This window comes from Lissotriton helveticus, chromosome 12, assembly GCF_964261635.1.
Source record: "Lissotriton helveticus chromosome 12, aLisHel1.1, whole genome shotgun sequence".
In the NCBI taxonomy this organism is placed as follows: Eukaryota; Metazoa; Chordata; class Amphibia; order Caudata; family Salamandridae; genus Lissotriton; species Lissotriton helveticus.
Window position 1 is genome coordinate 534,792,709 of NC_136073.1, and position 20,360 is coordinate 534,813,068.

The window sequence follows — 20,360 nt, forward strand, 5'->3', positions numbered from 1 at the left end:
CCATTAGTGTTTGGGAGGAAAGTTTGGAAGCTCGGTGTTTCCCACAGCTATTTCCAACAGGTCAAGGAGGAAGATATGATGAGCGACCTGATCAAATTCCTGCTTCTGAATACCGGACTTTACGATTGTATGCAGAAGATCCTAGGTTTCGTCAATGCATTCCCTATTTGTTTCATCTACTGTTTGAAAGCGATCTGTCTGGACTGTCATATGCAGTGAACCACATCTTGAAAAGTGGTGTACAGATGCAAAACATCTCGGCAAGTGACTTTATGGATAAAGTCAATGTGCAAGACAGTATTTTGGATTCTCACCTGATTAATCTCATGGCGTGTCAGCGTGGTACTAATGAGTACTGGTACCGTCGTCATGGTGATTTAAAATGTATGCTGAGGAACTTAGGAACTCCCACATGGTTCCTCACTCTCAGCTGTGCCGAGTATGGCTGGGAAGACTTACTTGAATTTCTACGAGAGGCAAATGGAAACATTGAAAATATCGAATTCAAGACACCCGGAGAACTGTGCTCTTTGGATCCAGTGAATGTATGCAGGTACTTCAATCATAGATTTGAAGCTATGATGTCTTTCATCATGAACAAGAAAAATCCACCTCTTGGAGAGGTGTTGGATTTCTTCTGGAGAAAGGAGTACCAAGCAAGAGGTGCTCCTCATATACATATGCTGCTGTGGATCAAGGATGCACCTAAATTTGGAACAGATCCAGATGACTTAGTGATGAGTTTCATAGAACAGTATTCTACATGTACTGTTCCAAACGCAAAGGAAGACAAAAGCCTAAGAGAACATCGTTGTGGAAAGTACTGTCGTCGTAAATTCAGAAACAAGGACAAGTTCTACACCAAATGTCGTTTCGCCTTTCCACGACCGGTGATTTCTAAAGGAAGAGTGAACAGTTTGATGTCTTCGCTGCGACATAATGTGATGAAGAAATCACCTAAAAACACATACAATTTGAAAAGGAACGAAGAGTCCAAGTACATCAACGACTACAACCCAGTGATTTTGTCCATGTGGAATGCTAACATGGATATACAGTTTGTGGCTGATAACTGTATGGCTGTGGCTCGGTATGTGACATCACCAAAAAAGAAAAGACAGAATTGAAGGATATGTGGGAGGACATTACCATGAAAAGAGCCTCAGTAAGAAGTTGTACAGTTTCAGTCTGAAGATGTTGTCACATCGAGAAATCGGAGCTTACGAATGTTCTGACCGGTCGTCTTCAGCAAGTCTCTATGCCAAATCCAGGAGTATCGTTTGGGCGAGTCTTGGCCTTGCTGCAACGCGTAATCGAGTTCTGAAACCTGTGCGGGAAATTGAGTATTTGGCGGAAAAGGAGCCAAACAGTACCGATATCTTGAAGACCAACATGTTGGATACATATTATCCAAATAGAAGCAGTCACCTCGAGATTGTTTGTCTGTATGAGGTTCTACAAAATTACATATTCAAGAGGAACATCAAAGAAGATATTGATAAAGGAGTGTATGCTGTAATTGGAAGTGAGGGATGTCTGGTCAAGCAAAGAAAATGCCAATTGGTAAACCACCGAAAATTGAGTGGCGAATCTCCTGAAAGAAAAGAGTTTTTCTATTTAGCTCTTTTGCAACTTTTCAAGCCTTGGCGTGCAGAAGAGGAACTGCTTGGAGATTTCCTCTGTTACGAAGACTCTTTCATTGCCGCCAAGGAGACTATAGAATGTCCTGTTTTTCCCAAATATCTGGAAATGTTGAATGCGGAAATCGAGCAGGAAGCAACGATTGCAGCCGAGATTGCTAGAGACAGTTCTCAGGACAGTCAGAGTTCTGTTTCATTAAGTCAGGATCCACTAGGAGGACCAGTTATCGAAAATGAAGCTGCCACTGCCATGATTGAAGTGGAAAGAGCCATGGCACATGCTCAGGAAGATGCGGTTAACTTAGAAGACTTGGAAAGACAACTCAACGCTGAGCAGAGGAAAATATATGAAGAAGTTACCAACCAAATTGATCATGGATTAAGTCATGAGAAGAAAGAGTGCTCATGTACGTCGTTGAAGCCTGTCCGACTGTACGTGAGTGGAGAAGCGGGAACTGGAAAAAGTTTCCTCATTAAAGCAATTTCATGTTATTTGCAGAAAAGGACTGAGTCATCGCTGTCTTGTGTTGTCACCGCTCCAACTGGACTGGCAGCACATAACGTTAAAGGTATTACTTTGCATCGTCTACTGATGCTGCCAGTGGAGCATGATAACAAATTACAATACCACAAGTTATCTGGAGATGCTTGTTGTGAAGTTTCAAGAGTCTTGAGGAAAATGAAACTTCTTATCATTGACGAAGTAAGCATGGTTTCCAATGTTATGCTTGCCTTTGTGAATTTGAGAATGCAAGAAGTTCTCAAAACAGTGTATGATGTGTTATTTGGTGGCAAACACATCATTGTTTTCGGTGATCTTCTGCAGCTGACACCAGTGAAAGGACAACCTGTGTTCAAAATGCTCACGCATGAAGATACCAGGAAGTGCCTAGGGAGCATTAACAACGTCAATATATGGTTAAACTTCAATTATGCTGAACTGCGTGAAAATATGCGTCAGGCGAAGGATGAAGATTACAAGAATATTCTACAAGATGTTAGAATCGGAAAAGTGACCGAGCATGGGAAAGAAGCTTTACATGCACGATTACTGTCAAATTTGTATCCAGAACAAGACGTTGTGCCTGAGAATATTTTTCAGAAAATTACTGAGAAGAAATCTGGAATATGTTTGATGCCAACTCTTGCAGAATGTGCCATCTTCAACAACAAAATGTTGCATTTAGAAAACCAAGAGATTGTGAAACTGGAAGCTATTGACAGAGTAGAGCATATGGGATCAACAATTATTTTGTCTGAGAATTTGAAATCAAAATTGGATTCATTAGAGAAGACTATATCTAAAACTGCAGGTTTTGAAAAGACTCTGAATGTGTGCTTAAATTGCCGTATAATTTTAAGAAGGAATTTACATGTTGAAAGAGGTCTGGTAAATGGATCAATGGGTAATGTTGTTGATTTTGTGAAATACAGAAATAGAGATGGAATTGAATTTTTAAAAATTAAATTTGATGGCATTGAGGAAGTACAGCTAATTGGTCGTTGCTCTGCTAGGTTTTTGCTTGTAAAAGACTTATATGTTCGCGGTAAGCAGTTTCCTGTTTGCTTGGCATATGCGGTGACAATCCATAAATCGCAAGGTTTAAGTGTAGACAGTGCATTGGTGAATATTGGCAGTTCTGTGTTCAAGGAGGGTATGGCATATGTGGCATTGTCATGAGTCAGAACTTTATCGGGATTGTACTTGATTGAGTATGATGTCACAAACATTTGTGCGGATCTAGATTGTGTTAAGGAATACAATAGGTTAAGAAGAGAGTATGCGCCACCTTTGCCTCAATATCCTTTGTTTGAGAAACGTGTGGTAGGCCGGAAACGAAGAAATGTGACCAATAGTAGGGAGGTTGTAGCAAAAAGACGAAAAGTCGATGAACCTGAAATTATAAGCAGAAAGAAAATGGATTCTGTTGAAGATGTTGTTGGTTTTCAATTTGAAAATAGTTCTGGTGTCAACTGCTATGCTAATGTAGTGGTTAATGTTGTCTTTTCTCTAGAAACTTTAAAACAACAGATTGTGATCAATTCGGATCAAAGTTTTTGCTGCTTGCTGAATTCTGTGTTAGAGAAATGTAGCACTGATAGAACAAAAATAGAAAGTGTGTCTGAAATTCGAAATCTGTTAGACAAGTGTTCAGGTCAAACGCAATTCTCTCAAAATATTCAGCAAGATTGTCAGGAGTTTTTAATGTATATGTTTGATGTATTGCAAGATGAAGGTGTAGATGTAGATTACCTGTTTGGCCTTTCTTATCAATGGCAGCATGACTGCGAGAATTGTAGGGTATCAAGTACTACTAGTGTAGACTCAGAAAGATTTATATATTTAACTTTGCCAGACAGTAAATCAGTGTTCTTTGATAAGCTAGTAAAATCAGCCGATCACAACATAGAGTGTAGCCAATGTAAGTCAGCAATGCTGTCCACATTATTTATACGAACATATGGCCAGTATGTCATTTTAATGTTCCAACGATGTAGGCCTGATGGAACAAAATTGACAACTTTAATTAAAAATGTTGTGGCTTCGCAGTTGTCAATATCAGGAAGGACGTTTTTAACTGCAGCAATTATATATCATGACGGTCCTTCAACAACATCAGGACATTACACAGCTTATTTAAAGTCTAGAAACGGCTGGTCATTCTGCAATGATTCTGTTTTAACTTAAAAAAAAAATTGCCTTTTGACCTTAAAAATTCTTACCTGGTGTTTTTAAAACCAAAATTTTAGGGAAAGAACCTCGGGATCTGCTCTGAGGAATTTCAAGAGGTTCTAATGGCTCCTACACTATTTGGCCTTGAGGATAAGTGTAGTACAGAGTCAAAAGTTACATGTGGAAATGTGGAACATGAGTGAGCAAGAAGGGTAAGATATTACTAGTACAGGATTGTGCAAGTGATCTTGAATGTTTTCTTTCTGAAAGTTGCGGAAAAAGAAAATGACGGGATTTGCATAGAACAATTTGAAGAGTTATAAATGGCTCTTACACGATTTGGCCTTGAGGAAATGTGCGGTAGAGAGTGAGAAGTAATTTATTGTATGTAACATATTTGTCAAAACGATGGAGCTTTTCTTTCAGAAAGTGGCGGGCTGAAAATATTAGCAGCACAACAGAGTATAAGCTGTTCATAGGACTTCCTTTGACGTCATGGAAAGTACGTTACTTTTAAGGAATTCTGATTTCTGATTGGTTGTGTTATATGGGTTTTTTAAACACAATCATTTTGATTGTGTTTTTTTTTTCCCGCTGTTATATGATGAATACCTTCAACTCACTGTTTTTAGTGAAATTTGATACATTCTGAGAAAAGCAAAAATAAACCATTTAACATGTTTAATTAATTCTGTACTTTTTGTATTTATGATATACATTGAGAACTGTGCAGGAGGCATGGAGAAACTGAGGCTTCTGTAAGTGTCAAGGTAGGTGAGTAATGTACATTGCTCTGTTGCATACAGTCCTCACCTTCTCCGTACTCTTGGATATGCTAGACTACATCTGCACAATGAGATACCTAAGCTGAGGGAATACAGGTGATGTGATTGTGGAATGAGCAAAAACAATTGCACGTTTTTCAATTACACTACCTGTGTTTCCTAACATTACGAATCACATTGTGCAGATGAGGTTTAGGCTTGTCCAGGGACACAGAAGAGGTCTGGCCTTTGTTCAAGAGTGCAGTGGACATGACTCACTTCATTGGTAGGTCTGCACATGTATTATCTCCTCTGTACTCTTCAACAAGCCTAAATTTCATCTGCAACCCTGAGTAGGCCTCACTTCAAACAAACCTCTGGATACGCCACACCTTATCGTCATCCTGAATCAATAATTTAAAATGTTAGGAGCAGATTTATGATGGCCGTGCGTCTCTTTTGCGCCACCGTTGCGTCACTTTTGTGATGTAGCAGCAGTGCAAAAGATGCACCATGTTGCAACATGGGCTTCACTTCATCTGCAACAAGATACCGTCAGTTTAAAATGTATATATTTAGGACTGTGTAGGGGGCATGGAGAAGCTGAGGCTTCTGTAAGTGTCAAATTTGTTGCATATAGTGCTCACCTTTTGCGTAGACTACATCTGTACAATGACATACCTAAGCAATGGAAACACAAGTGATGTGATTGTGGAATGAGCAAAAAAAATTGCACGTTTTTCAATTACGTTACCTGTGTTTCATAACATTACGAATCACATTGTGTAGATGAGGTTTAGGCCTGTTCAAGGAGATAGAGGAGGTCTGACGTTTGTCCAAGAGTGCAGTGGACATGACTCACTTCGTTGGTAGGCCTGCTCATGTATTATCTCCTCTGTACTCTTCAATAACTTAAATTTCATCTGTAACTCTGAGTAGGACTCACCTGAAACAAATCTGTGGATAGGCCACACCTTATCAGCATCTAGAAACAATCATTTAAAATGTTAGGGTTAGATTTATGATGGCCGTGCGCCTCTTTTGCGCCGCTGTTCCATCACTTTTGTGACGCAGCAGCAGTGCAAAAGATGCATCATGTTGCAAGATAGGCCTCACTTCATCTTCAACAAGATACCGTCAGTTTAAAATGTATATATTTAGGACTGTGTAGAGGGCATGGAGAAGCAGAGGCCTCTAACTTTATTTCTTTGTAAAATTGGATGATTGTCAATCTTTTCCCTTGTCTTTTCTAATTTTTAAATACATGTTTTAATATTTTTCAAATTTTTGTTCTTTCTTTCACAGATTGAAAGTATAAAAATAACAAGTGACTAAGTTAACGACAATTATAAGGTAAATGTTTTGTACTCTTTTCGTTACGTTTCTATCACATTTAACTTCTATTAGTTCCACTGCTTCATTTCTTTAACCCTCAGTTTCCTGCCTTTGCTACTTCCCTCATTCCTTTTTCTATTACTTACTTACTCTACTCCTTCCACTCCTTTTCTCAGTCCCTCTGTTCTCATAGTTCCTCACTCCTGTTCACTCACTCCGTCTCTATTACTCTCACTGTCTCTGACTCATCACTCTTTCACTATTTCTTCATTATGCTTTCTCCCTGTAGTTCAAACACACTAAGGGGCATATTATCAACACAGGTGATAAAATTATCGCTGCTTTTATCGGCAGAATACTGCCGCAAAAGCGGCTTTAGTGGCAGTTTTCTGCCGCAAAAGCGGCTTTAGCGGCAGATTTCTGCCGATAAAAGCAGCGATAATTTTATCGCCTGTGTTGATAATATGCCCCTATGTTATTTACATTTCTTTGCTGTTTCAATCATTCCTTTTCTGTTACTTCTGCTTTCTGTTTTTTCTCTTTGTTATTCCACATGTTTTAATCTTATTTTGAACATTCATTCACATTCTCTAAGAAACTCTTGTTTATTATTGTTCTACTCTCCTTTTTTTCTTTCACTTCCTTATCTATTTTGTTTTTCACAATTATACCCTCTTCCATCTTTTCTTTGGTAAATAGATCTATTAACCAGTATCTCTGTGTTACTCCATATAGCTGTCTTTCTTTTAACATTACTCTCTGTTTCCTTCCCTTATACTTACTCTTCTTTTTTTTTTTAGTTTGCTTCCGGTTCGCGTACCGGCGAGCGAACCGGGAAGCGAACCAAAAGAAATAGAGGTTGCCAGAGTGCTTAACATTCTAGCAATTTTTTATAAATGGGAGGTAGTTCTGAAAAGAAGTTTTTTTTTATTGTGTTTGTTGTTTTATATATTTTTTTATTTTTCTGAACATTTATTTACTTTTTTTGTATTTTTTGAACGGTTTTATATTTTTTTTGTTTTTTTGGGGGGGGAGAATCGAAAATGATTCATTGTAAAGGGCTCAACAGGAGCAACAAAAAAAAAAAGATAATTTGTTTTCTGGGGTGATTTGGACAATCATGATTATCAATTGCTAAGTTGATTAAATTGATGCCACTTTCTCTGTAGCAAATCAACTGACCGCAACGCACGCACACTTGTTTGATTGTCCCGAACCTCATCTGTATATTTGGGACCGTCTCCTTCGCCTCTGGTCCCGTCACTTCCTGTACATTTGACCTTCTGGCCACAGGAGGAGGTTATCGTGTAGGTCACGTACTTGCGCAGCACTGTAGTTGATAGGGTGCCACCTGTCCATATGGCGATGCATCGTATAATTTCCATAACTATACTTTTTTATCTGTCCCTCTGGACAGATCATTTTTACATATCAGGCAAGTTACGTACCGGGCATTCACTTTTTTTTGGCCCCGGGGATATTTAAAAAATTGCCAAATAAAATTCTCTTTCACTCGGGACCTCCTAGGCTCTTCTGGCAAAAAGTGCCTCTCTTCTTCCTCTTCCTCTTGTTCCTCTTCTTCCACCTCTTGCTCAACCACCACCTGAGGAGGTGGTCCTCTCTTCCTAGGAGGTGGTGGTGGTGGTGGGGATGCAACAGCTGAAGCTACAACACTTGCCATTGCTAAGTGATGAAAAAAGGTCTTCCTCTCAAAAGATGAAAGTCAGAGTGAGGAAACAAGGAGGGGTTTTCATCATCTGGGAAAAAAATAGTTCTAAACCAATGAAAAGTGTTATTTTTAGGTCACATGACCTAGCCTTACATCATTAGGAACCGAAAAGTGAAATGAACCAATGAAAAGTTTTATTAACAAGTCACATGACCTGTTATGCTTACGTTACGCGCTCCGCGCCGCGCCCTGGATCGCTTCCGGGAAGCTGCGCTTCACGCACCGGAGCACGCGTCACGATGTTGTTTTCTAACGCGGCAGTTGCGCAAACAGAACGTTTTTCGGTTCGCGGAACGAGTCGCGGCACCAAATTGAGCTAACGAGAAGCTACCCGGTTCGCGGATCGGGAGCGAAACAAAAAAAAATAATAAAAAAAATACATAAAAAAATTGTATTAAAAACATATAAAATATATTTTTCGATTAAAAGAAGAATACATTTTAAAGCTTTTGATATTTGCTATTAAAAAACCATTGAAATTCACTGAAAAAACCATAGGTTATAGACCATATATAGTTAGGAATTAGCATTTACAAAACCTTGAAAATTCACTGAAAAAACCATAGGTTATAGACCATATATAGTTAGGAATTAGCATTTACAAAACCTTATTTTACTCACACAAAACCATTGAAATTCCATATATAGTTAGTTGCACTAACTATATATCGCGCACCCGCAATCCACTGCTGATGATGTCACATATTACATCATTCATGACATGGTCAGTGACATCACTGATGACATCACTGATGACATCTCAAATGACATCACTGATGACATCACTGATGACATCTCATTTGACATTAATGACCACATCACTGATGATATCATTCATGTGACAATACAATACATCTTCTCACATTTTAATATAACCTTTGTTACACCCAGTGTTAAATACAGAGTATAATTTTTGAAACCATTCACACACCAATACTAGTTACTACATACGCACTCACTGATTCCTACGTCGACACACACATTCACTTATTCACCCATACAATCATTCATACATACAATCACTCATCTTTACAACACTATCATATGCACTCATACACCTATACAGACACTCACACTCTGCCACTCATCCATGGAGTTACTCACACACCTAGTCAGTCCTGTAAAGAATCAATCACACTTCCATTTTCTAATCTATACAGTTAAACATAGAGCACCTTACATTTTCAAACATATACTAACACATACTTACTCTCTTATACAATCATTGATACAAGTACACATTGATCTGCACAGAGTCACACACCTCCCAGCCAGCCACACACACACTCAGTCTCCCACACAAATACTTGAGCAATCAATCAATAACCCATATAGTTACTCATATAGCTACTGATCAACACATGCAGCAGTTTACAGAACAACAGACATAATGATGCACAAATTAAGACAGTTTAGTCACCAACCCATGCACTCAGTGAGACACATTTAATCACTCACTCATACAGTCAGTCACGCACCTACTAAATCCTTCATCCAGACACTTATACATCCACTCATTCTTCAATATGTAAGACATATTTTAACTTTACAGAAACATACAGTCACTGGATGTTGTCATCAGTGATGTCATCAGTGATGTCATTTGAGATGTCATCAGTTATGTCATCAGTGATGTCACTGACCATGTCATGAATGATGTAATATGTGACATCATCGGCAGTGGATTGCGGGTGCGCGATATATAGTTAGTGCAACTAACTATATATGGAATTTCAATGGTTTTGTGTGAGTAAAATAAGGTTTTGTAAATGCTAATTCATAACTATATATGGTCTATAACCTATGGTTTTTTCAGTGAATATATATATATATATATATATATATATATATATATATATATATATATATATATATATATATATAACCTACTGGCGGTCGCCAGTAGGTATATATAGTTAGGATTTTTTCTCTATGGGATTTTTGAAAATTCTATGTCTAATAACTTTGGCGTTTGTGGACGGAATTGGCTGAAATTTTCAGGAAAATGGAACATTTTGTTTCTGAGCAGCCCCTACAAAAATTTGGGGGAGTTCGTCAAGGGGGGGCCGAGAAAAAAGGGGGGTCCCAAAACGCGTTTTTCCCATGTTAATTTCCATAGGGCGGTTGGACTCACTTTTAGCTCGAACGGCTGAATGGATTTGCACGAAACTTGGCAAAATTGTAGGGACTGGTAGCCCGATGTGCCTTTGCTAGGTCTCAATATATGTGCTCCAGTGGATTTTGAGAAATTAACGTTCAAAAAAAGATATATATCTGTGACAGCGCTCCGGGCAGCGCTCCGCTTCGCGTACTTTTCGCGTTACGGAGCTTTGCGAAGCGAAGCTGATTGGCTCTCCGGTGTCTGTAAACATTCCAAACAGTACGGAGCGGCCGCCATCTTGTCTCTCGGTAGGATCGAGAGACAAGAGGAGGCCAAAGCGAAGGGGCAAATGACCATAAGGGGGCATAGTAGATCCTCCCTGACCCCATAGGTTTGATGTGGAGGCTTTAAAAGGGCACCGCGGGGCAAAAAAAACAACAACAAAAAAACGTTTTTTTTGGTGGGTGCGCCCGGTTAGCGTAACGGGAAGCGGACTGGGGAGCGTACTACAAGGAAACAAGAATGATTGACTTTTAACTTATTGTATGTTTATAGACTTTTTTTTACTTTTTTTTCTGCTGAGTGACGTCTCGGCCTATCTCCACGGGATGCAGTCCCTACCATCTCGGCGTTTAAGCCCAGGGGGACCGGTAGTGTGGGAGAGATAACGTCTGTTAACGTTCGATTCGAAGGAAATCAGGAAGTGTTGAAAAACATTGTCTGCGCCATCTTGCCTTTTTTCAAATGCCACACTTTTGTCGTGCATGGCAGCCATTTTAGATGCCTTGACCAGACCCACTCTCTGCACGCTGTCGATCCTTAGCATGGCTCCCCACCCTTGCAAGCATCTCCCCCAGGCACTGGTCACCCCCGCTCTCTGTCTTATGCATGGGCAATAAACCTCCCACCATCTGCGCTGCTCTTCCCTGAGAATCACACTCTGTGCCCGCCCGACACCTCCCTTTCGCCCTATTCACTACCGCACCCTCTGACACTCCTCTTCCTCTGTGTCCGATTGTCCAGGCCGGTCCCAGGCTATCAGGTAGCCCTGCAGATGTACTTTATGGCCCCAGCTGTAAAGAATCACCCCTCTTCAAAGGAGTTACAGTAGATCAAGGCCCCCACTCGATGAGATCCATCACACCACACGCGTTCCTACTATCTGAAAACCATCCTGTATTGTGATTGGGGAGGGGACCGAGCCTGAAGCGGAAGATTCCAGGGATGCCTCTTTGTACATCAAAGTTTTTACAATTATGTGTCACATTAAAAATATATAGCACTCCAACAAAGTAGTAGGATTATAAAACTTTAATAACTTATAAATATAAACAACGCAACAAAAACAGTAAAAACATTTAAACATTTTTAGGAAAAAAGAAGGAACAATGGTCAGTAGCGGTCGGTTGTGCGAATAGTCCCAAGGCAGCACAACGTCCTGAGTTCTGGACGGCACCCAGGTGATGTTGCCTGGGTGCCGCACTGGTTTTGGGTATCCTACAATGCTGCTCCGAATAACGGCGTGGGGCGTCCCGGGGGGTGGCTCGTCAGTAGCGGTCTGTTGTGCGAATAGTCCCAAGGCAGCAGAACGCGCTCAGATGTGGATGGCACCCAGGTGATGTCAAGTAAGTTGCCGCACTGGTTTTGGTATCCCACAATGCTGCTCCGAATAACGGCGTGGGGCGCCCCGGGGGGGGGGGAGGGGGTGAGGCGGCGTGAACGGGCCTCCCCAGGTGGAGGCTCGTCTGCTGTAGTGGGGCGCCCCTTTACCGTTTCAGTTGCCATTCCGCCCGCTTTTGGTACACTGTGTCAAAATCCGCCATTCAGCTGAGTTGCGCCCACTCTTGCGGTGCAGCGATAGGCGGCTGCCACAGGACTCTCAAAATGGCGGCAGGCTCTTTCCTTTTTGGGCCTGGTCCACTGAAATGGCCCTGGGACACCTTGGAAATCGGACGCTTGTCTGCTAGGTCTTGGACCCCATTCTCGAAAGCGTCCCCTCAGCCTTGAGGATTCTACAAAAGTCTTGGGGGCCCCCGACTCCTGCAGGTTTCCGGTGGGGAGCGGCTGCCATGATTGCTCGCGGAATGACCACGACGGAGCCACGAGATGGTGGTGCTCTCATGCTGACGCCAGCTTCAGTCTGAAACATCCAGAAACAAGGTGGGGCTTTCATCGTTTGGGAAAAAAAAAAGTTTTCATCCAATGTAAAGTGTTATTTTTAGGTCATATGATCAAGCCTTCCATCATTAGGAAACCAAAAGTAAAATGAACCAATGAAAAGTTTTATAAACAAGTCACATGACCTGTTATGCGGCATAGGGTATAAAAAGCGTAGAAAATCCGTTGGCACATGAGGCGGCGTCAGTAGCGGACCGATGTGCGAATAGGCCGAAGGCAGCACAACGCGCCAAGATCCGGATGGCACCGAGGTGGTGTCTAGCAAGTTGCCGCACTGGTGTGGCCATCCTACAATGCTGAAAGTCGGCGTGGGGCGCCCCGTTGGCCTGTGAGATGGCGTCAGTAGCGGACCGATGTGCGAATAGGCCGAAGGCAGCACAACGCGCCAAGATCCGGATGGCACCGAGGTGGTGTCTAGCAAGTTGCCGCACTGGTGTGGCCATCCTACAATGCTGAAAGTCGGCGTGGGGCGCCCCGTTGGCCTGTGAGTTCGCGTCAGTCAGTGGGGGTTGTTTGAGGATCTGACTGCATTGGAAAGCAATGTGATGCTGTGCGTCGCCCCCAAGATGAAGGTTCCTCGGCTGCAGTGGGGCGCCCCTTGGTGTTTCACTCGCTATGCAGCTGAGTTGCTTGCGCACTTGCGGCGAATAGGCCGAAGGCAGCACAACAATGTTTTCTGAATAGAAGACACCACAAGGCGCTGAGATTCGGTTGGCACCGAGGTGGTGTCTAGCAAATTGCCGCACTGGTGTGGCCATCCTACAATCCTGCTCCGAATAACGGCGTGGGGTGCCCGAAGGGGGGGGGGGGAGGCGGCGTGAACGGGCCTTCCCAGGTGGAGGCTCGTCTGCTGTAGTGGGGCGCCCCTTTACCATTTCAGTTGCCATTCAGCTGAGTTTCGGCCGCTCTTGATGCTACAGCGACAGGCGGCTGCAACAGGACTCTCAAAATGGCAGCCTGTTCTTTGGATTTGGGCCTGGTCCACTAAAATGGCCCTGGGACACCTTAGAACTCGGACGCTCGAATTTTTTTTCCTTTCCTCTACATGCAAAAAAGGTAAATGCCCGGTACGTTACCTGCCTCATCTGCCACGATGTACTCTCCAGAGGAACCGAAACAAAATATAGTTATGGTAACTATACCATGCATCGTCATATGGAGAGGTGGCACCGATTAATTATAGTGCTGCACAAAAGAGAGATTTGGAGGAGAACCCCCGACCTGCCAGTACATTCACCAAAGAAGTGGCACTATCAGCATCAGAGGCAAGGGAAACGGTCCCAAATATTTAGAAGAACTTTGGAAAGATTAAAATGACATGTTTAGATTGTGGCAAATTAATTTCATGTGGACAGATGAGTGTTACTCTAATAAATACAGCATATGAACATCATCATAGTCGATGGTTGGTAGAGACATTTTGACTATATCTTGGACCTGCCCGTCCTCGCCCAAAATGGCGCCGGAATAAATGGGACTCGTAACTCCTTGTTGTGTACTGGTTGCTGAACCTTGAAATCACGAGATACGAATGCAGTTTTGAAGCACATGGCGGGCGGGGACGAGAATTGATTGAATATTTCGACATCCCTATTGATATTAAGTTCTGATGTGTTATTGATTACTGTACTATTGAAAGTTCGAATTAACGTCACCCATGGTACTTGCCCGCAAATGTATATCTAGATAATTTTATTGTAACTGGCTCTGTCGTATTTTAATTATAAAATGTACGTCCACCGATTACGCAACTGTTAGACACCTTAGTTCTTGCAACCTAATGGCCCGCCCGTTACGTTCCTCTACAGTGTAAATGTCTACTCATCATATATGATTACAGTTTGCTCCGTGGCCGGCCCACGTGGTTACAGGCCCGTATTTGTATACTGACATTTTCACAATAAAGGTTTTTAAAAGAAAACATGGTAGTAGTATTTACATTGGTAAAGTTTTTAATAATAGTCACTGTTTTAGAATCAGTAAAAGGCAAGTGAAATAAAGCAGTCCAATTACATGAAGGGTAAAAGGTATAATACGCAGGAACGCAGTAAAGATAAATGGTCAAGGGTTGTTGTGTTTCTATTTCTGCAACATAAAGTGATCGATAAGAATCTGATATTCAGGCGTATCGGCGACTAAGACAGCAGGCCGAGCCTCTTTAGCTCAACGGCTCCGTCATGGGACGAAGAAACGCCCTTTTTCTCGAAAAAGGAATATATTTTACTTGCAGGACAGTTGTAAATTTTCCGGGAAAGTACATTAGCCTGGAACATTATAACATATGTTTAAGAAAAAATAATGTTCGAAAGTAATAAAAAGCGTAATTTTTAGGTCATATGACCAAGCCTTTCATCATTAGAATAAGAAAAGTAAAATGAACCAATGAAAATTTTTATTAACAAGTCACATGACCTGTTATGCTTACGTTACGCGCTGCGCCCCAGATCGCTTCCGGGAAGCTGCGCTTCGCGCACCGGAGCACTTCCGGATGCGCTAACGCGGCGCGTCATATGACGCATTACGCGACAACGCAGGTCCAGAATATAGTCAAAATGTCTCCACCAACCAGCGGTCGGAACACAACCCCTTTCAGCAGGCTAAATAGTTCTGTTAAATGACAACAGAAGGGACGGGCAACAAGAACCATCAGTCAAAGAGGGGAGGGCAAGTTCTTCTCTACCGGGTCACGTTGGGGCGCTACCGGAACTGATCGAATTGGTAGTCTACAGTGTTTCTGGATGTTTCAGACTGAAGCTGGCGTTAGCATGAGAGCACCACCATTTCGTAGCTCCGTCGTGGCCATTCCACGAGCAATCATGCTAGCCGCTCCCCACCAGAAGCCTGCGGGAGTCGGGGGCCCCCAAGACTTTTGTAGAATCTTCAAGGCTGAGGGGACGCTTTCGAGAATGGGGTCCAAGACCTAGCAGACAAGCGTCCGAGTTCCAAGGTGTTGCAGGCCCATTTTAGTGGACCACGCCCAAATCTGAAGAGCCGGCCGCCATTTTGAGAGTCCTGTGGCAGCCGCCTATCGCTGCACCGCAAGAGCGGGAGCAACTCAAGTACATGGTGAGCGAGACGCTGTAGTCAAAAGAGCAGGCGGTAAACAGCTGAATAGCGGAAGAGGCACAGTGTAGCAAAAGCGGGCGGAATGGCAACTGAAACGGTAAAGGGGCGCCCCACTACAGCGTGTCTTTAGGTGAAACGGATTGTGGGACAAGGTCAAGAATGGAAGACTCACCAAAAGGCAAAAAGTTCCGCTTCACCCCGGGAGCCGGCCACCTATGTCGGGGGCGATCTCAGGCCACACCAGGGCAACACGACTTGCGAAGGGGGCCGGAGCCAAGCGCCCCCTCCGAGTCCGCGCCATGACACCGTCATGGCGCGGTTCAGGGTGGCACCGCATCACATTGTTTTCAAATGCAGTCACGTCCTCAAACAGCCCCCACTTACATTGAGAATAGTGAAGCTGTAGCAAGTGCAAATAGGCTTCAGACAGTGTTACAAGCACTCCTCAAAACTTTGAATTATCAGAGTGCATGAGTTTCATGCTCGATCGATTGAGCTAGCCGGATCGGGCAACAAAAAGTATAAAATAGTTATGTAACTAGTTATTTAATAAAATGTTTTACCCTGTTACTTTGCTGGTGTGTTGTATATATTTGTAATATTTGCATAGAGTTTATCGTTATTTTGGGCGGGGTGGGTGGCGGAGCTGAGCTGCCTTGCAGCCATCATGGTGTGGAGCTCAGTTCATCTCACTAGTTTCGTATTTCTCATGAGGGGTTGTTCCTAATGTTTCTATTTTAGCGAGGTAAAAAAGAGATCCCATTAGTGGCCTACTGATTTTGCTCGATTCCTTTTGTTTTTTTACACGATTTTTCACTATCTGCAAAGACTAAACAGAGTATTGCGAGTCTGTGCTTGTTTGTAAATAGAGAATGAACCAAAGAGAACCAATTCTAAAACAGTAAATGCTTGGATAACAATCAATCAAATGGAGAGAGAAGCAGGCACGACGGATTACAACGGGGGCAAAGGCCTGCGTTAACTACCCTTCACTATCTGCAAAGAGAGAGTACTCCTAATAGAAATGAGGGGGAGGGGGGGCAGCATTCAAAGCAGATCAGTGTGCATAAACACGAAAATGTTTTTACTTACCACGTACTTGACATTCGACAGCTTATGATATTTGCTATTAAAAAACCATTGAAATTCACTGAAAAAACCATAGGTTAGAGACCATATATAGTTAGGAATTAGCATTTAAAAAACCTTGAAAATTCACTGAAAAAAACATAGGTTATAGACCATATATAGTTAGGGATTAGCATTTAAAAAACCTTATTTTACTCACACAAAACCATTGAAATTCCATATATAGTTAGTTGCACTAACTATGTATCGCGCACCCGCAATCCACTGCTGATGATGTCACATATTACATCATTCATGACATGGTCAGTGACATCACTGATGACATCACTGATGACATCTCAAATGACATCACTGATGACATCACTGATGACATCTCAAATGACATCACTGATAACATCTCAAATGACATCACTGATGACATCTCAAATGACATCACTGATGACATCACTGATGACATCTCATTTGACATCAATGACCACATCACTGATGATATCATTCATGTGACAATACAATGCATCTCCTCACACTTTAATATAACCTCTGTTACACCCAGTGTTAAATACAGAGTATAATTTTTGAAACCATTGACACACCAATACTAGTTACTACATACGCACTCAGTGATTCCTATGTTTACACACACATTCACTCATTTACCCATACAATCATTCATACATACAATCACTCATCTTTACAACACTATCATATGCACTCATACACCTATACAGACTCTCACACTCTGTCACTCATCCATGGAGTTACTCACACACCTAGTCAGTCCTGTAAATAATCAATCACACTTCCATTTTCTAATCTATACAGTTAAACATAGAGCACCTTACATTTTCAAACATATACTAACACATACTTACTCTCTTATACAATCATTGATACAAGTACACATTGATCTGCACAGAGTCACACACCTCCCAGCCAGCCACACACACACTCAGTCTCCCATACAAATACTTGGGCAATCAATCAATAACCCATATAGTTACTCATATAGCTACTGATCAACACATGCAGCAGTTTACAGAACAACAGACATAATGATGCACAAATTAAGACAGTTTAGTCACTAACCCATGCACTCAGTGAGAAACATTTAGTCACTCACTCATACAGTCAGTCACGCACCTACTAAATCCTTCATCCAGACACTTCTACATCTACTCATTCTTCAATATGTAAAACATATTTAAACTTTACAGAAACACACAGTCACTGGATGATGTCATCAGTGATGTCATTTGAGATGTCATCAGTGATGTCATCAGTGATGTCACTGACCATGTCATGAATGATGTAATATGTGACATCATCAGCAGTGGATTGCGGGTGCGCGATATATAGTTAGTGCAACTAACTATATATGGAATTTCAATGGTTTTGTGTGAGTAAAATAAGGTTTTTTAAATGCTAATCCCTAACTATATATGGTCTATAACCTATGGTTTTTTCAGTGAATATATATATATATATATATATATATAGATATATATAGATATATATAGGTGTAGATAAACTAATAATAATTATTTCTTTATTCGGATGCAAACACGTCCATAAAAGATACAATAATACAGCCATTCAATATAAAAGAAAACATGGCAAAATATAAATAAATTGCAAATAACTAAAACATCACCAGCATCAAAACAGTACAGATTAGTAGAGCACTAAGTGTTTGAGCTATATGCGGACTTGCGCTAAAAGTGACATCATGAATGTAGGCCAGTCAAGGATCGATCGAGTCTAGAGAGTCTGGATCTGTGAGCGGCCCACAGAAAGCTTATCACTGCACAAAGGGTATAGGGATTTGATTACAACTGTGGTACAAGAGTGCTACTTTGGCCTGCCTGAACTTCAAACTCTTTAGCAGGGGCCGGAGTAATCATTTTCTTGGCAAAGAGAACAATTTGCACAATAAAACAAAATGAAACGTGTCCTGTGGAGACCTAAGATCGCAGCTACAAGGGCCTCATTGAGTTGAAGAAAGAAATCCAGCCGGGGACGCTAAAAGATGGTGAAGTGGATTAAGTCTAAAACGTGTGATTAAAAATCTATCATGAGCGCTAATTAGTGCAAAAAGGTATGGTTCCATACCCTGCACAGACTTTAACATAAGCCCTCACTGTGATTTTACTAAGCTCAGTATTTTCACGATGCTCAGTGGAAAATATATGGTATAAGTGTTTTGTAATTTTAACATCCCTTGGGCTTCAAGTGTCATGTTCAAAAAAATGTCTGGCCTGCCTATAGCCTGAAAAGACTTTTACATATCTTATCCAGAGGATTTTTTTACTACGCTCCAAGCTCTTACAATCCGATGGGATCAGGCGGGTTAAACCCTTTTCCTTGCATGTCATATCTTTATCCAGCACAGTAAGGGCTGAATTGAAATGTTATCCGCCAGATAGTCAACCCTTAGCTCCTCATGCACGAACCAGGCTGGCGTGTCTCTGGGAACTTGCAAGATCCTTTGCTGAAAACTGTTTTCAGCCACCTGTAACCTGTGGGTGGAAACATACCACCAGACTTTACTGCTGTATAACATTTTTGCAAATGCTTTTGGACTTGTGCAGTTTAAAATATCCTCCGGTGCCCATGAACCCAATCTACTGGCAAAGCTGGTAAGAGCCGCAACAGATTTATTCAGCTTCCCCTCTAAGAGGACTCTGCACTGTAATCGGTCGTCAAATAACACTCCTAGGTAGGGAAAGGTCGGGACCTTAGCGAGAATATGGTGACCAGCTTTAAAACTTTTCGTCCCAGTCCCCGGGGGCCAGCAACTAATACATAGGACTTGGTGAAGTTGACAGGTCCATCCTGTCCATAAAAGCAACACAGCCGTCTATTATTACCTTCAGCCCTGCCTCGTGTGGGCCATAAGCACTGCATCGTCTGCATGGAGTAAAACTGGCAGACCTCTCCTATCCACTCTGGGGGAATCCGACTGAAGTGCCAAAAGAGCCGCCTCAAGACCATTAATATAAACCGAAAATAAAAATGGAGCTAAAATACAGTCTTGGCGCACCCCATGCACATTTAAAATGATCTGTGAGAGTCCCCTCGTATGAATATCTCAATGCCGCTGTCGTCTGGGCATGAAGTGATATGAGTAAATGAACAATCAGGGATCCGCTCCCTAGGAAATTAAAATATCCCACAACTTAGACTGGTTAACTCGATCAAAAGCAGACATAAGGTCCATTAAGGCTAGATACAAGGCACCCGGATGTGTCAGTGTGTATTTAAATATCAGAAGGTGGCAATTGAGACATTGGTCTGTGGTTGACATGCCTTCGTGGAATCCCAATTCGACGTCCGATAAAATCTGGTTGTTTTTGGCCCACAACGACAATCTATATAAAAGGACCTGACCCAAGACCTTAACTACAGCATCGATAAGTGAGATTGGGCGATAAGATTTGGGGTTGTCCTTATCTCCTTTTTTGAAAATTGGTACTATTATAGCAGTGGACCAGGAGGGAAACATTCCCTTCGAGGCCGCCGCATTTAGACTTGAGTCAGTATAGGGGCCCAGATCTCAATATTGTCACAGAAGAGGTCCGGAGGTATTCCATTGGGATCCGGGGCCTTATTTATCGATAGCAACTTAATATTTGTGTGAACTTCATCCAGAGAGAAGCTAATAGGGGAAACAGCCAATCTGAAAAGTATATCTACACATGGCTCCATCTGGAAACCTGCACTATTTACCTTTTCAAAATGAGCGACCCACTGGCGTGATGGCACAAAGTCAGTCTAAGTGGTTCAG